The following is an 8,519-nucleotide window of genomic DNA, read 5'->3' as shown; positions in this document are numbered from 1 at the left end:
ACTGTCCTCGAGAGCTATTCGCACCTGGTTGAACCCATTGAACCCATCCAAAAAGGAGTATGTCTCATGCCTAGCTACTACATACAATAGAGAATCTATGATTCAGTTTATGGTAGTCTATGTAGACTTTGAACTTCTGTTATTCTTTGGGAAAAGGACTATGGATGATAGCCATTCTACTCTGTCAACTGGATAGATGAACCACCCCACCCTTAACGGCTTATCAATCTCTTCTTTCACATGTTTGGCTTCACATGTTTGGCGTAGTTAGGGTTCATTCTATACCTGATCTGCTTGATAGGATTTGCATCCTCCTTTAGATTCATCTTGTGCTGGTTAAATCTCAGATCAATTCCTTTCATGTCCGAGTAGTTCCATGCTAACACATCCTTGTAGGATCTCAACAGCTCCATGAGTTTTCCTTTAAATTCCTGATTCAGTTTTGTGCTAAATCTAAGTGTTCTGGGCTCTAATCATCTCCCAGGTTCACTTTCTCAAGCTTATCTTTCTGAACCCTTATGTTCTGCCTCCTCAATTGGTCCTTCTCTTACTTGAGAGAGAAACCATGGACTTCTCTACTTGTGATTATGCTATACTGTCCTGAGTGGCCTCCTCATCTTCCTTTGTACTTTATTCATTCATGAGCACATCAAGATGAGCGACCTCAAAGAGTGACGACAATAGATCTATAGGATTTTCTTTAAGGATCTGTGTCATCTTCTACCCCTTCCAGGTACTTTAAGCCTTCTGAATGCAATGGCCTATTGGCCAAATTTAACTTATCATACCTTCTTTTTTCCCCTCCATATCATGATTCTGTCTGTATCCTAGTTGTGCTTCATTCTTCCACTTTTGAGCCACGAGCTTCCTAATAGCATGGGATATACACATGTTATCTCAGTCATTTTTTAGGACTATGAATATACAATGATGGGTTTATTTTGGGTCAAGAACATTTTTCCCAATAGATGTATTCACCCCAACCCCAAAATCAAAAAATAAATTATCATGTGTGTTTAGGACCATAGAGAATAAGGACTGTTGCATGGCCACCTGCAACAACAAGTGAACTGATGTTATCATCTATTGTGAAGTGAAGGTGGAACTACTATATGGATAGCTAGAGTTGAGGGTAGTTGACTAAATCAAGGAGAAAATGCATGGAATTGTATGGTGATGGTTGAGAAAAAGAGAAGGGCACTATTGTGAGCACAGGATAGGGAAGAACATTGAGAAGAAGAGCGATAATTGATTTCTGATAGCATAGTTAAGAAGAGAGTGAGAGAGCCAAAGGGGATTTCTGATAGCATAGTTAAGAAGAGAGTGAGAGAGCCAAAGGGGATTTTGTGTTGGAACTTTGTGGAAGCTGTTGGTGTATGGTGATTTTGAGAAGATGACACGGGACTTGATTGGAAAAGCTTTGGTCTAGCCAGAGTAGAGGCCGGAGCAGAGGGTGCAAGAGGGAGATAAAGGGTCTTGTAGTAGGAGGGAGATAAAGGGTCTTGTAGGAGGCTAGTGCCCTAGGACCTTTGAAGCTGCATCTCTGTTAGAACTTGGGTGGGTCCAAGGCTTTTTTCAATTGATATTTGTTGTGTTTGAGAGAGTAGCTATAGATTTGTTTATTGCTGGTTCTTGTGGAATTTGAAGAAGAAAATTTAAGAGCTTGGTTGGAATCATCTTGTGGGGGTTTCCCTTTGCTATCTATCTTTTATGTTTAATCCCCACGTCACAAGGTTATTAGGACAAGCTCTTTTATCATATATATGCAAAAGGTTTTTAATAGTTTTGGATGGATGAGTTGATTTTTCTTTACTCTTTTTGGCAGCTTGATATTGTTGAGAGAATATATGTGTGAGTGAGGTTCTAAGGTCTCGGTCACAAAGCTTTAATTTTCAGTTAGAAAAGTCTGACAGAGTCAACTGTGGTTAGGTACATGTTGAATTTAGTGAGTTGGTATTGTGAAAGAGTGGATTTGGTCTTGTTTGAGGCTTGTGAACTCTTGGCTAACAATCTGAATATTGGCAAAAATTAGTTTGATGGACTAGGGACTAGATGGTCTGTGTCAGCTAAGGGACATGTCTAGTAATCAGTGATTAGTTGAGCATCAATAGGAGTCCGTTAAGGGTGTACAAGAGTAGAACTAGCCTCTTTGGGTTGTAGGGAAGTGTTTGTAGGGTTTTGGTCTAACTGTCAGTAGCAGCAGTCACAATTACGGGCAGCTGTGTTGAATTTAGTCAGCTGGTGTTTTGAAAGAGTGGATTTGTTCTTGTTTTAAGCCTATGAATTCTAGGCTAACAATCTCAACACGTAGGTGGAAATCAATCATGGATTCAGAACTATATGGTCTGTGTTAGAGAGTTAAGGGCTATGTTGTCAGGTTAAGAATTAATCAGGTTGGATTAGTTGAGCATCAATAGGAGTCGGATGAGGGTGTACAAGAGTAGAAATGGCCTCTTTGGGTTGTAGGGAAGTGTTTGTAGGGTTTTGGTCTGACTGTCAGATTTTTAGAGTCAACCGGTGAGGGGGGCTGAAAGTATTCGAGAGTCAACACACGGTCAGCTTTATTGCTGTCAATTGTGAGTGTGGGGAGTTGGTCCTTAGTGTTCCTAAGGTTTTATGAGAGTGTAATGGTATCAGTGGTGGACACTATGGTGAAGAGAGACCTGAGTCAGATGGGTCAGCTGAAATCAACTAGGTCAGCTAGGTGAGACGTTAATCAATAGGAAAGAGATCTGAGTCACGGATCTGAGTCAGCTAAAATCAGCTGGGTCAGCTAGGTCCAGACTTTAATCAGCGCACGAAGTCAATAGAGGTATGTTAATAAGTTCATTGAAGCCATGAGGAAAGTATTTTGAAGTTAGTTGGGTTTGGAGGAAATCTTGGTTTTCTTGGAGGACATGTCAGCAAACAGCTGGAATCTAAATTAGAATACAGTCAGCAAAATTAATCAGTTTATGTCATCTGAGAGTGTTTCTAGTAAGCTAAAGGTTTGTAAGTGAAGATCAAAGCTATGGGAGGTTAGAGCTGACACCTGGGAGGATTGTTGGAGTAGTCAATTGGATTAGTTTAAAGAGTTTGGAGAGTGCTAAGGTATCCACTTGTGTCAGGATAAAGATCATGGTACATTAGCTGAGTGGCTTGGTGCTTTACTTTGGTGTTTTGGTGGTGTTGTGGTGCTGGCAGCTACTTTCCTCCTCATCACGGTGGTGTGGTTGGACAAGCTATAGAGGCAGTTCCCCTGACCCATCATTGTTTGGAGGGCTTTGAAGCACCCTTCAGTTTGTTTGCAGATCTGAAAAGTTTTTCAGTAGATAAGATGGTGGTCCATGATGATTTATCTAGTGTTCCATGGTCATGCTGGAGAATATCTAGAGAAGTTTTTGGTGGGGATGAAATTTCCAGTATTTACCTTCGGTAAGCATAGGGATAAAGATAAGTTGACATTGTTTTCTATGTTGTTGAAGGGAGATGCCAAAAGGTGGTTACAGACATGGAGAGCTCAGTCCCAGGCATATGAAGACATCAAAGTGGCTTTTGTAAAACGTTATAAAACAAAGTGAATCCCCATATGTTCTTGGCCAGAGATTTAGAATTTAAAGCATAATCTATCTAATGTGTTTGATAGATTTGTGGATCATTTTGAAGACCTGTGGGGAAGATGGGACACTTCCTTGGGAATAGAGAACCCACATGTTCTACTTAAGAAGGACATGTTTATCCAGTCCCTTCATGAAGATCTGAGGGAGAAAGTGGAGTTAAAAAGGCCAAGAACTTTTAAAGAAGCCTTGAGAATTGCTAGAGAGAATCGGAGTGAAAGCTACAAAGAATAGCCAAGAAGCAAAGGGAAGTTGTAGTTGAGGGAAAACTAGTTTTATGGCTGGTTCTTGATTGGGGAGAGAAGAGAAGAGAAGAAGGGAGGACTGCATTAGTAGTCCCAATGGTTACAAATTAGCTGATGCAGGTATCAATCATCTGACTTAGTAGATGGAGAATTTGAACTTGAATCTGTTGTTGCAAGGAGGAAGAAATGGCCTTAGGGTAGGAGATAGAGATGGTATAAGAGGAAGGGGAAGAGGAGGACCCAACATGAATATCCAATGTTTCAACTGTATGGAAAGGGGTCATATATCACCTCAATTCCCTTATCCCAAGAGGATGTGAGGATATGTTTATCCTTTGGCACCTAGAAGGGCAGATAGACAAGATGTCAAATAAGATATCAGGAGAGAAGAGGAAATGCCAAATAAAATATCAGGAGAGAAGAGGAAATGCCAAATAAACAGGTGCCATGGATGAAGAAGTTGACATATTAGCTAATAAGAGAACCAGAGGGACAACAGATGAGCCAGGACCATCCAATGGATGAAGAAGTTGACATATTAGCTAATAAGAGAACCAGAGGGACAACAGATGAGCCAGGACCACCCATGAGAGGAAGAAGGGGAAACAAGTGGAAGATCAGCCCAAGGAAGGTAGAAGAAGACCAGGTCCAGAAGACACATTGGCATGCAGGATTTTCCTTTGGGTGTTCATGAGGAAGAGTATGATCTAATGAAAGATCTTCAACAAAAGGGACCTAGTCTGACATTGCCCCAGCTTCTGCAATTGTTACCTAAACTTAGGAGGAGGTGGAGTAAGCTGGTTAGCACAAGAGGCCCCAGAGGGAGAAAAAATGAGGTCAAATGAATGTAGTGCAGGTAAAAGAAGATAAAGATTTTTGCCAGTTATGGATGCCTAGGTGAACAAGCAAAGCGTCCCCCAAGTATATATTGATGGTGGTGCACATGTATGCGTAATGACCTAGCAAACAATGGAGGCTTTGATACTGAAGGTTGGAGCCCCATCTGAGTTTAGAGTTAGAATGGCAAAAAAGCATAAGTCATATGTTTGGGAATTGTAAAGAAGATGTATGTAAATGTTTTGGGACTGGAAGCAAATTTAGATGTACATGTGATGCCAACAAACTCTTAAGAATACCCACTAGTTCTTGGGAGACCATGACTGATTGCAATGAGGGCAGGACATGATTGGTGGAGAGGACATCTAATTTTGGGGTTGTACCAACCTGTGAAAAGACAAGTCAAATATGATATGGCTAAGGGAAGAGTGTTGATTTCGAAGAATAGTGCATCAGAAGAAGAAGATGATGAGGAGACTAGCTCTACAGAGGATTCAAAAAGAGAGGAGGTCAGCTAAGAGAATGATGGGGAAGAGGTCCAACTACTAGAGCCTAATTCCAACCTTATGTGTATGTATGCACATCTATGCACAGAGGAAGGGAAGAAGATGAAGTCTAAAATTGAAGTACAGTTAGGTGGGGAAGAGGTTTTGCAAAAAATGCTAGCCAAGGATCTAACTGAGGAGGCTGAGAGAAAGGAGTATATAGGTATGTTGAAAAAACTTCCAAACCTATTCATCTCTTCTCACACATAGGTTAGGGGAGTGTCTATAGTGCATCCCCAACTGAAGCTAGGGGCTAAGCTAGTCGTACAGAGGTTGAGAAGATTGGGGATTCTACAGCAGGTGTTGAGAGAGGAGGTGAATAAACTATTGAAAGTAGGGTTTATATTCCTAGTTGATAACTCTGAATGGGCTTCTCTAGTGGTAATCACTCCAAAGAAGAATGGTAAATGGAGAATATGTGTTGATTTTAAACCTCTAAACACTATAACTAAAAGAGATAATTACCACTACCTTTGCAGGATAAGATTCTGGATAGTGTGGCTAGACATTAAAGATATAGTGTGTGTGATGGATATTTAGGATATTTTCAAATCTCAATTGCTCCATAGGACCAAAGGAAAAACACCTTTTATTACCCCTTGGGGATATTTTGCTTACAGAGTTATGCCCTTTGGGCTAACAAATTCCATGCAACCTTTCAAAGGTTTATGAATTTGGTGATTGAGCCCTATCTAGGGTCCTTCATTAGAGTGTTTATTGATGATTCTTGTATCTACAGTGGTAGATGGATCCATTGTGAGAAGCTCAGGTTGGCTTTGAAGAGACTTGATGATTTGGGTGGTCAGTTGAACCCAGATAAATGTCACTCGGCTCAAGCTAAGGTGCCCTTCTTGGTCATGTGGTTTCAAAAAATGGGATTCAAGCTCATTCTGAAAAGGTGAAAGCTTTGCTTTAATTGGATGCTCCTCAAGATGTGAAGAAGAGAAAAAGTTTTTCACAGGGCCAAGGTAGTAGAGCAAGAGAAATAAGTGCCACAAAAAGAGATCCCATTGATAGAGTTAGTTTTACAAGAAGCCACTCTTGTAGCAAAAAAGGTAACAAAATTTGCACCCACTACAGTAGACAAGCCTAACCCTCCAAAAAATATGACCGAGCTGAAGATGCAAAGGAGAGTAAGGAAAGACCAAGTAACATACAAATAAAATTCCCTCTTAAGGATCTCACTTTATAAATGCCAACCCCAGGGTTTCTTATCAATCTTTCACAGGGTTCCTTATCAATCTTTCACTCTCGTCTCCATGTCACACATAGCCTAACCTTTTAAGTCACATGATAAATTTAGAGCATTGCCTTGGGAAGAAGTATAGAAATGCAAGATCCCACATGAAACCCCAAAAAAGAAGGATGATGACAATGAGGGGCTTGCGCCGATTACCACATGCTAAGTAACTATATACTAGGTAAAAGGAACACCTACATAGGAATAGTCGACAAGCTCATGAAGGGAGAATTGAAAACAAGCTGATTGAAGGGAGGGAAAAAGGACCAAGGCCAAGAAAGATCTCAAGGAAAAGTTTAAAAAAATGAAGCTACAATGAAAGAGATAAATGTAAATTTAGATATAATCAAATCATGCTTTGATGAAAATTTGAATGCCTTACAAGGCAGAAGGCCTGGGAAGGTATATCTGCAATCAAGAGGAACATGTTTCCTATGAGGTACCACAGTAAAATGATCATTGCTGGATGTAGACCGCCATGCATGATGAGTATGACTCAATCATAAAAAATGACACTTGGTATTTAGCAGATTTGCCTTATGGTAGAAAGGCAGATGGTATGAAGTAGGTTTATAAGCTAAAGAGTAACGATAATGGTAGCATTGATGAGACATTTGCACCTACATCTCATATAACTATGATCAGGTGTATTATTGCATTGGCAATGCATCATGGTTGGAATGCATATAAGTTAGATATCAAGGTTGCCTTCTTAAATGGTGACTTGCATGAGGAGGCTTATGTCTCTCACCCTCATGGTTTTGATAAAAAAAATTAAGGAATCTAAAGTATTCCGATTAAGAAAATCTTTATATGGCCTTAAGAGAAAGCTTCCAAAATTAATCATGGTATGAGAAGATAAACACATACTTGGTTGCAAATTGTTTTTGCAACAATCTAACTGAGAGTACCCTCAATGTAAAGAGGAGTAAAGATTATTTTTTAGTCATTATTTTATACATTGATGACATGCTTCTCATTATCCTAAATGAGGAGAAGATTTCGGCCTTCAAGAGGCTAAACTACATATGTAATTTGAGATGATAGATTTGGGCTGGTTGCATTATTATTTAGGTAGATACTTTATGAAGTGTGATGACAGTAGTGTGATGTTGCAGACAAAGTACATACACAGGTTGCTCACATGATTTGGTCTTGACTATAAGCCTATTGCTACACAAGTAGAGACAGGTGCTAGGCTTAGTGTCCAAGTAATATGACAATAAACATTTAGTTTGGGGTCTCCAAGTTGAGCAGGTTTATGCATAGTCCCAGAAGTAAGCATTAGTTCTGCCAAGAAAGTATTCAGATACTTATATGGCACTTAGTCTCTTGGCTTATTCTATGCTACGAGGGGTGATGTTTAACTATATGCTTTCAATGATGCTGATTAGATTGGATGTTATGTCATGACACACGAGTGTCCACTAGTGGCTTTTACTTTCACCTTAGTGATTCATGTATCTCATGCAATGGTGGCCACTTCTTGTAAAGTTGAGTACATGGAAATTTCAAAGTGACTCTAGAATGTTATGACTCAAATGCCTTTTTGTAGATCTTAGTGTTAATAGGGAGTGCAACAAGAGTGTTGCAAGGAATCGAGTGTTTTATGCTTGTACAAAGTACAAAGCACATTGAGATGCATTATCATTATTTCACAAATAGACTCATTGCAGGAGAGATTAGCCTACCTAATATCTCTGCACAAAATAATGTGGGAGATATGTTCATGAATTCTCTCTTACGAGACGAGAAAAGTTTGAAGCTTTTTACAAAGCTTTGGGATTCTTTCCATTTGGGGATTGATCAGCCACATGATCCCTATACATGTTCACATCATCTCTATATGAGTATTTATAGCATGGTAGTGATGTGTGGATGTAGGCTAATAAAGGGCCAAGGTGCATTTTTCCTCTTTAGGATGTTTTTTTCCTTGAGTGTATGTATGCACTCTTATGAGTGTGTAAGTGACCTTATCACGATTACTTGACTCATACTTCACTCATTCTCATCAATCTACTTTGAGTGTTGTGCTTCCATCTATCTCTCCTTTCTT

This window comes from Cibotium barometz, chromosome 52 (assembly GCF_041138505.1).
Source record: "Cibotium barometz isolate CiBa-2024 chromosome 52, ASM4113850v1, whole genome shotgun sequence".
Lineage (NCBI taxonomy): Eukaryota > Viridiplantae > Streptophyta > Polypodiopsida > Cyatheales > Cibotiaceae > Cibotium > Cibotium barometz.
Note: the sequence above shows the minus strand (reverse complement) of the source record.